Consider the following 15,755-nt stretch of genomic DNA (forward strand, 5'->3'; position numbering starts at 1 on the left):
TTAAGTATCGCCAGATTGCTTTCTACAGTGGCTGTACAAATCTACACGACCACCAGCAGTGGAGGAGGGTTCCTACTTCACCACAGCCCCTCCAACACTTGTTGCTCTCTGATTTGCTGATTTGGGCTAGCCTGAGGGGTGTTAGGTGGTATCTCATGGTTGTTTTGATTTGAATTTCTCTTATAGCTAACGACCTGGAACACTTTCTCATATGCTTATTGGCCATATGGGTCTCCTCCCTAGTGAAAGTTCTTTTCAGTCCTTTTGCCCACTTCCTTAGGGTTTAACTGTTTTCCTCTTTTTGCAGGTCATGATGGTGTTGTAGATTTTAGTAATGAGCCCTTTGCCGATGTGTCATTATTAAAAATCCTCTCCCAGTTTGTGGGTTGTCTTGTCACCCTTTTGGTGAAGTCTTTCGAGGTGCACAGGTGCTTTATTCTTATTAGATCCCATTTGTTGATTTCTAGCTCACCTGTGTGTGTACCCTACCCTATTGCAGTGAGCCAGTGAGTGCCCTGGGCCAGTGCTCTGAGGTTAGTCCCAATTCCCTCCTTGATGGTCCTGACGTTTTGGGGTTTAACTTCTAGGTCTGTGATCCACCTTGAGTTTATTCTGGTGCATTCCGGTGAGGTAAACGTGTTGTTTCATCTTTCTACATGTGGATATCCATTGTTTCCAGCACTACCTGTTAAAAAGGGCATCCACTTCCCACTTGATGGTTTTGGGACCCTTGTTGAAGATCAGTTGTCTATATGCTGGTTTTATTCTTGGGCTTTCTATTCTTTTCCACTGGTCTGAGTGTCTGTTGTTGTGCCAGTACCATGCTGTTTTGACCACTGTAGCTGTGTAATAGGCATTAAAATCGAGTAAGGTGAGTCCTCCAACTGTATCCTTCTTCTTGAGGAGTTCTCTACTAATTCTGGGTTTCTTCCCTCTCCATATGAAATTGGTGGTCAGTTTTTCCAATTCATTGAAGAAGGTTGATGGTATTTGAATCAGTATAGCATTGAACTTGTAAAGTGCTTTAGGTAGGACTGTCATCCTTATTATGTTAAGCCTTCCAATCCATGAGCAGAGCATGTTTTTCCATTTGTGGAGGTCGTTTTTTGGTTTCCTGTAGTAGGGTCTTATAGTTTTCCTTGTATAGGTCTTTAGTATTTTTTGTTAAATATATTCCTAGATATTTCAGTTTGTTCTTAGCTACTGTGAAGGGTAATTCCGTCTTAATCCCCTCTTCCATGGTCCTGTCTGATGTGTATAGAAAACCTACTGACTTCTGTTTATTGATCTTTATCCTGCTACTCTTCCATATTCCTCTATGGCTATAAGTACTCCAGCTGTGGAGCTTTGGGGGTTTTCAATGTACAGGATCATGCCATCAGAAAACAGCAATAGTTTCACCTCATCCTCTCCCATTTGGATCCCTTTGATATCCTTCTGCTGTCTTACGTTGTTAGCCAGAACCTCCAAAACGATAATGAATAGAAGAGGGGACAGGGGGCATCCTTGTCTTGTACCCTTTTTCAGTAGGATTGTTTTTGTCTTTTCTCCATTGACTATGATGTTGGCCATTGGTGTTTCATAGATAGTTTGTATCAGCTTGAGGAACTTACCTTCCAGTCCTATCTTCATGAGTGTCTTGATTAGGAATGGGTGTTGGATGTTGTCAAATGCTTTTTCTGCATCTATGGATATTATCATATGATCTTTATCCTTTTTCTTCTCGATGTGGTGTTTAATATTGATGGATTTTCACATGTTAAACCATCCCTGCATCCCTGGGTTGAATCCTACCTGGTTGTAGTGGATAATATGTTTTATATACTTTTGTATTCTATTGACCAATATTTTGTTAAGGATTTTTGCATCTATGTTCATTAGAGAAATTGGTCTGTAATTCTCTATACCTGTGGGGTCTTTGCCCTGTTTGGGTATCAAAGTAATTCTGGCTTCGTAAAATGAGTTTGGGAGTTTGCCATCCTCTTCTATGTTATGGAATACTTTGTGGAGGATCAGTGTCAACTCTTCCCTGAATGCTTGGTAGAATTCTGCTGTGAAACCATCTGGCCCTGGGCCTTTTTATTTTCTTGGTAGGTTTTTGATGACCCTCTCTATTTCTTCTTTCACTATGGGTTTGTTGAGTTTCTTGATCTCTGTCTGAGATATTCTAGGAAGAGACTGTTTTTCCAAATATTCATCCATGTCTTCCAGGTTTCTGAATTCATTAGGATACAAACCTTCATAGTACTTTGTGATTATCCTTTTGATCTCATTGGGGTCTGTTGTTATTGCCCTTGATTCATCCCTCATCCTGCCTATTGATGTTTTCTCCTTTCTATCCTTGGTAAGCTATGCCAGAGGACTGTCAATTTTGTTAATTCTTTGGTAGAACCAGCTTTTAGTTGCATTTATCTTTTTGCATTGTTCTCTTGTCTTCCCACTAGTTTAAGTCTGCCCTGATTTTTATTATTTATTTTATCTTGCTATTGGAGGGGTTGTTCTGCTGACTCTGTTCTAGTTGTTGGAGGTTTTGTGTTAATGTATCTGTCATATGACTCTCTTATTTTTTCATATATGCATTTAATGATATCAAGCTACCTCTGATAACTGCCTTCGCAGTGTCCCATAAGTTTTGATACGTTGTATTCTCATTCTCATTAGTTTCTAGAAGCTTCTTAATTTCCTCTCTGATCTGGGCTGTACCCATTCATCAAGACCTCTTTAAGTATTGAAAAGCAAGGCCATTACTTTGAAGATTAAAGTGCACATGACCCAAGTCATGGTATTTTCAATTGCCTCATAAGCATGTGAACATTGGATATTGGAAAAGAAGACTAATAAAGAATGCATGCATGATTGTATAACCCCACTTGAAGGGACTGACCAACAATTGTGAGTGGATATATTGAATTGTGTAAGATATGGCAAAAAAACCCCAAAAACCTATTATAGGAAAAGAAAGCCAGAATAAGGGTATCTGGGAGATATGGTGGGGGAGGGAGGGAGGCGATAAAGGGGAACAGATATCAAGGAGTTCAAGATGGAAGAGGTTTTGAAACTGTTGTAGCAATTGTACAATATGGCTTGATGAGATTAAACTCTGGAATGTTGTTTCATCTGTTAAAGATCCCAATAAATTGATTCAATATAATAATAACAAAAGATTTGATGTGCTTGAATTATGGTGTTGGCAAAAACTATTGAAAGCAATCTAAACTGCCAAAAGAACAAATAAATTTGTCTTGGAAGAAGTACCGCCAGAATGCTCCTTAGAGGTAAGCATGGAGAGACTTCATCCCCTGTACTTTGGATGTGTTGTTGGGAGAGACCACTGCTGAAGAAGGACAACATGCTTGGTAAAGTCAAGGGAAAGAGAAAATGGAAACACCCTCGATGACGAGATGGTTGCTGAGAGGGATTGACACAGCGTCTGCGCCAATGGGCTCCAGCATAGGAATGTTTATGAGGATGGGGCCATACCATGTGCAGCCTGGTTCTGTGGGACATAAGTCCTCTATGAGTCAGAACGCACCCCATGGCACCAAACAACAATGATATGGAAATAATGCAACACACAAAGTTATCCTATGTACCACAGGGGATTGGTGTTTCACTTTTTGGGTAGGGCAGGGGAGGCGGGGGAAAGCTCTTCCCTATCGGCTACTTCTCCTTTGCTTCACGAACCTTTTTCCTCGAGAGCATGAATTTGTTACTCAGAGTAATGGGAGTATTCTTTCAAGTTTTCAACCCCCTCTTCTTTGACAGGTATTTCTCATTTTTCCACTAAGTAATTTGATTTCACAGAATCCCGGGGGCCTCTTAGAGTGATCTCTTCTCCGAAAAGCCACCCCGACATGATTTCTGCACAATGGAGAAGCTCATATGTACTTCCAACTTAGGATAGATATGAACTCATTGGGTCTCTGTCAATTTATTGTTTAACCACAACTTCTCCATGGAAATGAAGTAATACATATGGGAAAGCAGAATAAGAGAAGTGAATGAAATTCACTGGAAAATAAAACATTTCCCTTTTCACACAGGACTCTTGGCTGTTAATTGAAGCAAAGAAAGTTAGAAAAGGAGGCATACTCTAGGATTGGTTGCAGACAGCTCATATTTCCTTGACAAAGTGAGATAGAAATTGCGTGATTATTAGGGAAGATCCTGGGTGGGTGTGGAGAGGCTGTCACCTCGGCTCTACTGCTCTTTCCACCCAGGGGATAATCCGGCTCATTCAGTGCCCACAGCCACAGGAAAGGGGCACCATCAACTCCAAAGACCACCACTGTAAGCACTGGAATGAAACAAGCAATCATAGATCATTTTCCAGCATATCTAAAAGTGAAAGAACTCAAGGAAAAACTCAACCTCCAAAATACTGATGTCCAAGTCTATTCCCATATTAATTTAAGCAATATTGAAATATCATATGGGCAAAATAGTGAATGATGCAGGAAGGATCAAAAGAAGGTGGGAAAAATAGAGTCATTGTATGAAATAGAATTAGTTGACATTCAGCCATTTCAGGAGGTAGCAAAGAATCTATGGCAAACAGGGATGTTGTATGGATTTCCCAATAAATGTAAATAAGACCATTGTAGGTCAGCACTTTAGAAATTTTCAAGATAATCTGTCATATCTTTCAGGTAATTATTCTTATTTTACAAAATAGCTTTAGGCTTGCTACTGGTTCTTAGGTGAGACCAGACAACTCCATGGGATAGCAGTGGTCTGGAGGTGCTAACTTTTAGGGTGGGTATGTGCAGCAGAAATGTATTCCCAAATAAAGATGATATCTAAAGAATCAAGCTTAGATCTGTCAGCTGTCTATGTGTCTTCTTCTAATCCCAGCTCCTGTTGCATGTATACAGGATACCACCTGTAGTAGTTATATAATCATTTGTCAATTTGAGGATTAAGAGTGTAGAGGTGGAGTCTAGCCTGTCAATCAGAACACAGCCAATGAGGCCTCTATGGGCATGTCCTCCCACTGAGGATTCTGGGGACTGCTGTATTTTTCCTCCTTTGAGGTGGGAGACAGTCTCTCTCTGCACAGTCCCTATAAGACATCCTAGCTGACAAGGATGCTCTACTGACAAGACACATGGCACTGTGCCCTGGGAGCTGGAGAAGCCACATAGAGACCCCTTCCCATGCTGAGAATTTGTTTCTCTAGTCTTCCTGGACTAACAAACCACCTAAATCCTGCAGCTTGTGACAGCAACATTGCTCTGTTACATCCCATGACATCCTTCAGGATTTGTAGTGGGCTGACTTCCAGAGGTGCCTCGGTATAGTGTCCCATGACACACCCATGCACAGTTTGATAGAAAGCCCAACTGGTGCAGTACCCAGCTCCCTTTCCACCATCCAGGGAGCTGCAGTCAGTCCTCGACAATGAGGTTTGGATCTACGCCTGGGAGTAGCTCTAGCTCAATCCTAACAGAAGATCAGATCTGCTACTTCTGTGTTACTTAGGATTCTCTTTACTTATTACTGGCTAGCCCCTCATGAGTTCAGTCATATTTTGAACTTAATCACTCTTTATAGTAAACATTGTCTCACCTAATGTCTCTGTGGTTTCTCCTGTTTGAATCCTGACTTCTAAAATATGTCTGTGTTTTCCAGGTAAATGTTGCAAGAATGTACAAGAGGGCTTCAAACCCTTCTTGGAAAAGGTAAAACTAAAAGAGAATAATTTTCCCCATGAGCATTTGAAGTCCCTCATAGTAATGAAAATGACACAATCAATCTCTAGAGTACTGATTTCCCATATTAAATTAAGCATGCCAATCTGGACTACTGTAACTTGACCACTAGTATCTTATTACCAATTTTGGTAAAGTGGACATAAGTCTTATCCATTGGGAATCGTTTAGCGACATAAGTATAAAAAACCTACACAAGTTGCATTTTTATACAGCTGTTTAGCTTTGAGGAATCTCTACTTGTTCATAGATTTTGTGCCTTCCCTGTCTGAATCTTGTGCTGGGCTCTGAAAAAATAATGAAATTGAACAATCTGAAGTTTCATTCACACACTGAGACCTGACCTAATATGGGATGGAGGCAGGAATACAGAGGTTTGTTTTAGTTCTATTCCTTACATTGTATAGAAAGTTTTAGAGATGAATGCATTCTCAGGAAGTGGGCAAGTAAGCTCTTTGAGTTTCCCATTGGATGATTTTATCTCTGAGTTCAGTTCAAAAGAAAACGTGTTCATTTTCACATGGCAGTTGAGAAACACAGGGCATTGTGGCATTCTTTCTATGAAAATGATTTTCATGTAAACGTACATAAAAAAGAATATTTGCTATTGCTTTAAAATTATTTTTTATAAATTTGACACTCTACTAGTTATTTAGTTCAGCTGTAAACAGAAATTAATTTTTACACAGTTTAGGAGACTAGAAGTTCAAATTTATGGTGCCAGCCATAGGGGAAGACTCTCTGTTTTTTAGTTCACAGTTTTGAGGGAAAGCCTTGTCTTCTTTCAACGTCTGTAGGTCTGGCATTCCATTAAGATCTCCATGTGTCATTGAAGGCTTCCATCTTCCCCTTGTTATAGGAGGTCCTTAGATCCAGGAAGTTCCTAGCACAAGGACCTGGGTCAAAGAATTTGCTCCACTCCAAGTTCTTCATTCTTGGTAGTAGTAAGTCTCCCCCACCCCCACTCTCTCCTCATGTCTCTCTTCTTTTTATCTCTTGTAAGATAGCATGTTTTATAGGCTACAACAAGGAAAACCTCTTAGATCAAATCAGGTTGATGTCTAATGGGAAAAAGGACTTTGAGGCGAATGGAACCTGATTGTGGTGAGACTCAGAAATAAATCTGAGTCTTGACTCAACCCCTTATAAAACTGATAAAATTAGGCAAGTTGAGTCCTCTACCATTAGATTCCTTTGACTACAAATGCAATGATGAAAACTGAGTCTCCCAAAAGAGTTTTTTCAGGAGAGTAGAATGAGCTAGAGTATGTAATAGATATATCTACCTCAATATTTGCGCAATGGGATTGCAATAAATGTTCCAAAACAAACTATGTATGAATTGTTGAGTGAAAAGTCAATGTGCTCTGTAAACTCATTCTACATTGTTCAATGAATGTGATTCTTCTATTAACTGGGAATTATCTTTTTAAAAAATCACTGAGTGCAATCCTCTTATATGAGATGGGAACAGTGTAATCCAGAAATATTGAGATGTTTTATTTCTTAATGTAGCATGTTGCTTGGCACATAATCAATAATGCTATTTTATGAAAGATAAAGGGGACAATGATTCCTGGGATAGATGTGATCATTTGATGTGGATTTAATTTTTTTTAATTTATTATTAATTGAGAGTTAATGCATTTATATTATTCCATAGCTCAATCACATCAAGCAGAATTGTACAATTGTTCCCACAGTCAGCTTCCAAGCATTCTTTTACTTCCTGGACTCCATGACATCATCGGCCTTCCACCCTTGTACCCTCCCCACCAAAATCCTTATTCCACTTACTGTCTCTATAGGCTCATCAATCCTGGGTTTCATACACTGAAACACAGAAAAGCATGTAACACAACTTCAAGAGGGTGACCCCCCAAAGACATAACACCTCTGAGATACACCCTAATATGAACAAACAAAAATACCGAAATATTTAAAACCAGATCAGGTCCAGCATGCATCAGAGGGGGATCAACGGACAGGTTTAACTAGTGGAGTCAGAGGTACGCTTTTGGTCTTCTCTACTCAACTCTCCAATGCTCTCTCTTTAGTAACCGCTTCCTCCCCTCTCTCAACTGTGTGTACATGGAGATCACTGGAGGCTTATGTGGTAGTCTGGGTTGACTAGAGAAACAAATTTATAGACACTCATGTGTATAAGAAAGAGTTTTATAGCAAAGAGCAATTGAATATTGAGAAAACATCCCAGCCCAGTGCAGATCAAGTCCATAAGTCCAATACCAGTCTATAAATTCCTCTTCAGACTCATGAAACACATACCGTGATGCCAAACGCAGGAAAATCACAGGTCAGTGGGTGGAAAGTTTTGTGGATCCAGTGGCGGTGTGAACATTTCAGTGCTGGCAGGGGTCTCCACGTGGCGTCTCCAGATCCAGGGCTCTAGCATAGCTCCATGGGTGTTGTTAGCAGGAAAATGAAGCGGAGAGTGCATCTGTATCTGGCCTCCAGTGAGTTATTTATCTCCGTGGCTCCTCCAAATGAGGTAATCAAGCTATGCCCTGATTGACAGGCTAGATGCCACCCCTTCGCAATTTGACAGGAGATTATGTGACTACCACAGCTTATTTCCTATGTAGTTCCCACAAATGTATCTTGGGCTCTCACTGTCATCCATAGCTATGTTCTGCAAACTGGATCCTCACAATATAGGCTCTGATACTAATCCATCTTTTTTTGACTTTGGATTATATGATTTACAATCTTCAGTGACTGATGGTGTGCTTCTTTCATGTGGAGTTAGTTGACATCTCACTTAGATGGACTTAGTTGACATCTTGTTTGGGGACAAGACTTTGAGACTCCAGACACTATTGGAAATGCAGCTCTCGAGGAAATTGCTGTGTGGTGAGATAAGACAAAGAAAAGAGAAGTATTTGGGGCTGAATTCACATTTATAACATTGAGTCATCTCCTTAAAATATCTGCATGGTTTGTCTGAGAGACAGACATATTATCAGGTGCTCTTGCATCACTATTTCCATGAAATAATTATTTTAAGAATTTTTGTCAAGATGGCACATTTCCAAGACACGTCATCCAGGTCCTAATGTCAGGACTCATGCATAAGTGTAGGTTCAGCCTATGGCAAAGCAGTCTTTGACACTTGCTGTCCAATTCGCTCTGACTTGGGGCAAGCCAGTGTACAAGGAACAGAATGTTACAGTCCTGCTCCACTTATATATTCATGGGCTTCCTTGAATCTATTATTATGATTATTGTGTATTTTGAGCATCTTCAAATTTAATGGGATCATCTTCCAGGACTAAATTGGATACTATTCCCTTGTGGTCCATAAAGCTTTCACTAGCTAATTTTCAGAAGCAGATTCATATATTGTTCTACTTTGTCTTAATCTGGAAGCATGATGAAACCTGCCAACTGTAAATCTTGCTTGCATATAATATCAATGATGGCTCTATAACTTGCACATTCTATAGGATCATCTTTCTTTGGAATGGGAACAAATATGCATCTCTTCCAGTAAGTTAGCCAAGTGGCTGTCTCCAAAATATCCTGGCAGAGATGAACGAATGCTTCTAATGCTTCATCAGCTTATTGAAACATTTCCATTAGTATTAGGTCAATTCATGGAGCTTTTTTTTTTTTTTAACAATTTATTGGGGCTGATACAATTCTTTTCACAGTTCATACATATACGTACATCAATTGTATAGAGCACATCTGTACAGTCTTTGCCCTAATCATTTTTTTCTCTTTTCTTCTTTTACATTTTATTAGGGACTCATACGACTCTTACCACAATCCATACATATACATACATCAATTGTATAAAGCACATCCATACATTCCCTGCCCCAATCATTCTCAAGGCATTTGCTCTCCACTTAAGCCCCTTGCATCAGGTCCTCTTTTTTTCCCCCCCCTCCCCATTCCCCCCTCCCTCATATGCCCTTGGTAATTTATACCTCGTTATTTTGTCATATCTTGCCCTATCCGGAGTCTCCCTTCCCCCCTTCTCTGCTGTCCCTCTCCTAGGGAAGAGGTCACATGTAGATCCTTGTAATCAGTTCCCCCTTTCCAACCCACTCACCCTCCACTCTCCCAGCATCGTCCCTCACACCCTTGGTCCTGAAGGTATCATCCACCCTGGATTCCCTGTATCTCCAACCCTCATATGCACCAGTGTACAGCCTCTGTCCTATCCAGCCCTGCAAGGTAGAATTCGGATCATGGTAGTTGGGGGGAGGAAGCATCCAGGATCTGGGGGAAAGCTGTGTTCTTCATCGATACTACCTCACACCCTAATTAACCCATCTCCTCTCCTAAACCCCTCTATGAGGGGATCTCCATTGGTCGACACTTGGGCTTTGGGTCTCCACTCTGCACTTCCCCCTTCATTTAATATGATATATATACATATATACACATACATATATACATGTACATATATACACATACATACACACACTTATATCTTTTTTTTTTTGCATGATGCCTTATACCTGGTCCCTTGGGCACCTCGTGATCGCACTGGCCGGTGTGCTTCTTCCATGTGGGCTTATTTGCTTCTGAGCTAGATGGCCACTTGTTCACCTTCAAGCCTTTAAGACCCCAGACACTATCTCTTTTGATAGCCGGGCACTATCAGCTTTCTTCACCACATTTGCTTATGCACCCATTTGTCTTCAGCAATCCTATCATGGAGGTGTGCAGTCAATGATATGATTTTTTGTTCTTTGATGCCTGGTAACTGATCCCTTTGGGACCACTCGATCACACAGGCTGGTGTGTTCTTCCATGTGGACTTTGTTGCTTCTGAGCTAGATGGCCGCTTGTTTATCTTCAAGCCTTTAAGACCCCAGTCACTATCTCTTTTGATAGCCGGGCACCATCAGCTTTCTTCACCACATTTACTTGTTCACCCACTTTGGCTCCAGCCGTTGTGTCGGGAGAGTGAGCATCATGGAGTTCCAATTTAATAAAAGAAGTTATTCATGCATTGAGGGAGTGTTTGAGTAGAGGCCCAAGGTCCTTCCGCCACCTTAATACTTGACCTATAAATATAGACACATAGATCTATTTCCCCATCCTCCTATATATATTTGCATGTACATGTCTTTGTCTAGACCTCCATGAATGCCCTTTGACTCCTAGCTCTTTCCTCCATCTCCCTTGACTTTCCTCCTGCCCTACTACCATGCTTCATCGCCACCTGGGCTAGAGTATACCTCTTCTCTAAGCAACCTTACCCTTGATCATTTCCCACCAGGCCTGTCACTCCCCCTTCTCTACCATTTGGGGTCCCATGTTTTTCCCTTGTCCCTGGGGTTGTTAACACCACTTCCTTACCCCCCCACCCCAAGTTCCCCCAGAACTGTCGGTCCCGTTGTTTTTCCTCCAGATAGTTCATCCAGCCTGTCCTATTCAGACAGACCTGTGGAGTCACTAACATGCACGAAAACTAGACAGAGGAAAACAAAGCAACAGTATATTGCTAACTCATTTAGTTTAGCTTGGACTTTTTCCTTCAGTACAAGTGATTCTTGATCATTCGACCTCTTGAAAAGATTGGATGTTGACCAGTTCTTGTTGGTAGCGCTGCTCCGTGTATTGCTCTCATCTTCTTCGGATGCTTTATTGCATCCGTGAATACTGTGTCCATGAAGTCATTCTCTATTGCAACTTGAACTTTTTCTTTAGTTCTTTCACCTTGAGGTATTCTAAGTGTTTTCTTAGTTTACTTTCTAGCTTCACGTCTCTGCACATTTCATTACAATACTTTTTTTTGTCTTCTTGAATTTTCATGTGAATTTCTGTTCAGCTCTTCCACTTCATCATTTTTTTCCCCATTTGGTAGGATCCAGTTTCTTCATCACCAGTATTAGTGGTTGGTGCATAATTTAAACAGTAGTTGTATTAACTGGTTTCCTTTTCAGGTGTATAGATATTATCCTATCACAGACAGCATTCACAGATATGACAGATACGTTTTGAAATGTTGTGTTAATGATGACTGTGAAACCATTCCTCTTGAACTGATCATTCCTAACAGATTAAACCATCTGGGTGCCTGATTCAAATTGACCCAAAACCCATCCATTTCAGCTCACTAATGTCTGTGGTATCAATTATGTGTTCCATTTAATTTTGATGACTTCTAATTTTTCTACTAATTTTCATACTTCATACATTCCAAGTTCTGATTAATAGATATTTACAGGTGTTTCTTCTCATCTTGAGTTGCACGCCATCAGCAAATAAGGGTTGACTTCATCCATGTCATCATAGGACACTCTTCTTTGAGCAGGCCGTTCTTCCTGCTCAGTTGTACTTTGCATGCCTTCCAATCTGAGGGGCTAATCATTGGGCACTGGGTCTGACCATGTTTAGCTACTATTCATAAGAGTGGACATTCCTAAAAAGTGGGCAATGAATTCCTCATTCCTATTACCCTATTCTTAATCTGTAAGCTCCACTAAAACTTGCTGACCTTGGGTGATGTCATTGAAATTTTGATGAAATAGCTTCCAGCATCACGGCAACACATAAGGCACCAACCACGTCATGATGAACTGACAGACAAATGTTGGTTGGGTGATACAAATGCCAAATTCATTAAATTTCTAACCCCAAAATTGGAATTTTGAATTCATACAATTTGCCTGGGAAGAAAGGTTTTGTAATATATACTTCTGAACAAAATAAGCTATTACAACCTGTGCAGCACCGGTCTCATAGGTGAAGTTGCCACGGGTCAGGGTTCGCTAGATGACAGTTGGTTATGGATTCTCATTGGTCTATGGGAAACATTTTTTAAAACTTCAAGGTTTAGACCCCCAGCCTATCCCCCACCCCATCAGCTTTTGGCAAGTTAGATGTGTCTGTGTAATTTCTTTTCAAATCTATATAAACTCTGTGACTGTTTGAACAATTAGAAATACATAAAATTACATAGCACCTTCATAGATGAATAGTCTTCCTTTCTTAGAACACTTAAAAAATTTATTATTAATTGGGAGCTAACACTTTTATCATATCATTCCATATTTCAATCATGTCAAGCAGAATCGTACAATTGCTACTACGGTTTCCAAACATTCTTTTTCTTCCTGGATTCTTTGACATTGTCTCCATTTTATACCATTCCCCCCCACACCACTGAGCCCCTCATTCTGAATCTTTATTTTACTCACTGTCCCTATAGTTTCATCAATTCTAGATTTCATACACTGAAGCACATAAAAACATACAACTCAACTTTCAGAAGGTGACCTCCAATGACATAACACCTCTGAGATACATCCTAATATGAACAAACAAAAACAAAACTGAACAAAAATACAGAAAATGTTGAGAACCAAATCAAGTCCAGCCTATATCAGAGGAGGTATCAAAGTTGTAACTGTTCCAGTCAGATTTATACCTTTGACCTTCTCTGCTTATCTCTCCAATGCACTTTGTTTAATAGGCAGTTTCCTCCCATTCCTCAATAGTGGTAGAGGGAGTTCACCAGAGGGTTATTTCCTGTGTAAGAACACCTGCCTTGCAGCCCAGAGGTAGCTTGTAAGAATTTTGACTTTCCTGAGGACACACCATGTGAGGAAGCACAAGATAGCCACCTGGAGAAGGTAGAGAGTGGGTCAACTCTGAGACTGAAGGAGGTTTAAGTGACCCCACTCCTTGTATTTTGACCGTAACCACATAAAGTACTGCTCAGAGTCAGTGCCAGAACCACGAGGGATTGCTGTTTGTTTGTTTTTAGGTAGCAACAACGTGGGATGATCTTTCCTGACTAACTCTTTGGGAACCTACGGAAACCCCCACCCTGTACTGATGTTCTTACTTAAAGCTTGTCTACTTTGAAGTTAGTGCCTGGTTGTCACAAATGGTTAAGCACTTGACTACTAGGAGAAAGGTGGGCAATTCAAACCCAGAGGCCTGGAAATTTGCTTGCAAAAGTGCCAGCCTACAAAACCCTATGGAGCACGTTTCTCCAATGCACATGCGGTAGTCATAAGTCAGAATTGCCTCAAAAGCAACACCCCCCGCTCTGAAGCTGCTGGACAAATGTGGTATCCATATAGTAGAGTACTTTGGTCTACTTAGTAGCTGAGCGAGTACATTATTTTTAATTTTCATCCTTCCACCTCAAAACTGGATTTGAATTCAAATTCCACCAAACATGAATAGATGCTCAACATTATATCCATTTCAAATTAAATCCACTGCCATCAATAGTTGATTTCAACCCATAGCCACTCTGCTCAGTGTTTCCAAGGCTTTAATCTGTACAGTAGCAGATAGCCTCATCTTTCTCTCTTGGACCAGCTGGTGTGCTTGAACTGGTGACCTTGTGTTGGCAGTCCAATTCTTACATAACTTCATCATCTGGGTTCTTTCTGTTAGCCATCAAAGAGGTGCAAATCAAAACCACAATAAGATACAATTTCACTGCTGTTAGAGGAGTTAAGATTAAAATATGTAAGTAGAAAAGAAAGAAAATAAAAAAATATTGGACAATTTGATACATACTTTGAGATGGATGGAGCTTCAATTCATTAAGCTCAGTTAAATAAATCCATCACAAAACAGACAAGAATTGTATAAACTCCCTTATATTAAAAGACAAGAAAGTTGGTCATTGAATAAGGAAGACCAAAGAAGAATGAATGGATTTGAATTATGGTGCTGGGGAAGCATATTGAAAATACCACAGACTGCCAAAAGGACCAAGAAGTGCAGCCAGAATGCTCCTTGACAAGGATGATGAGATTTCATCCCACACACCTGGAAGACGTAAAGGCTCCTTGATGCCTGGATAAGAAAGGTGAACTGAAACGTAGAATGGGAAAAATTTCGCAAAAACACATGAGAACATTGATGGTCAATTTTCCTACTTCAAATATTTTTCCTTTGCATCTACTCTAGAAAGTCACATGTCTGTTCATGTCAAGGGCATCATTTTCAGGCTGTGACCTCCAAAGAACTAGACATTTCGGTCTCCGGATCTTCTTGGACAGAGCTAGATTTTGGCCTAAATGATCTGGATAATTGCTGGATATAATCATTCACAGCTACCTTTGAGTGTGTGACCAATTATTAGAAACTTAATGGTTTAAAACAGCACATGTTTAATATTTCAGTTTCTGTGGGTTGGAAGTTTGTTTTGACTTGGTTGGGTGGTTCACATAGGGTCTCCAAAGTTGTAGTGCATGTGTCTGCTGGGCTGCGCTCTCATCTGAAGGCTCGGCTGAGGAAGAATCCACACCCAGGCTCGCTAGGGTTGTGTTTACACATATAGATGTATTTTCATTTCCATTGCACAGCCATTTGTTGACAAGAATCCGTCTGTTTGCAACTTTAGCATCCCTTTATTTTCTGTAAAGGTAAAGCCACTCGATACTTTCCCACAAGGGCAAATATACTCCCAATTTATTGAACCCCAAATGACTAGAGGTCAGAAGCACTGAAATGTCCACTTCACTTTTTTTCCCCTGAGGAATCATATCAATTTGCATCAGTGCTGGTCCTGCCCTGCTCCTCTTGCTGGTCTTATTCCAAGTCAGTTGAATAATCCTTGTGTACACCGTTGGGTAACTTCTCTTTTGTTACCATCTCTTCTTAGAGACTCTTATTCTGACGGTAGACAAGCTATGATGTGTCTCCTCAGATGTACACTTTATCACCTCCTCCTTGCCTGGAATACCCAATGCGGCTCACCTCAGATTACTTGGTGTATTTTTCCTCCCTCCTGGGATTTTCACTGATTTCATCTTCAGACCACATCTACTTGCTTAGTTGATGGCTGCGCGCTGTTTTATACCCTTTGGACTTGCCTTTGCCTGCTATGGCGTAACACCAGCGATCGGTTCTTGATGTGTGTCTGGCCCCATTCCCAGACTCCGGACAGATTTTGATTCGACAAGCTCTACTTTAAGAAGTTGGTTATGCCAAGATCAATCCGCACACTTGCCACATTCATGTGAAAAATGAATCTTACGTGTGAAGATAGCACAAGCAAAGTAAAAGAAAACTGATCTGGTTTTGAGGGGCAGT

This window comes from Tenrec ecaudatus, chromosome 4 (assembly GCF_050624435.1).
Source record: "Tenrec ecaudatus isolate mTenEca1 chromosome 4, mTenEca1.hap1, whole genome shotgun sequence".
Classification (NCBI taxonomy): domain Eukaryota; kingdom Metazoa; phylum Chordata; class Mammalia; order Afrosoricida; family Tenrecidae; genus Tenrec; species Tenrec ecaudatus.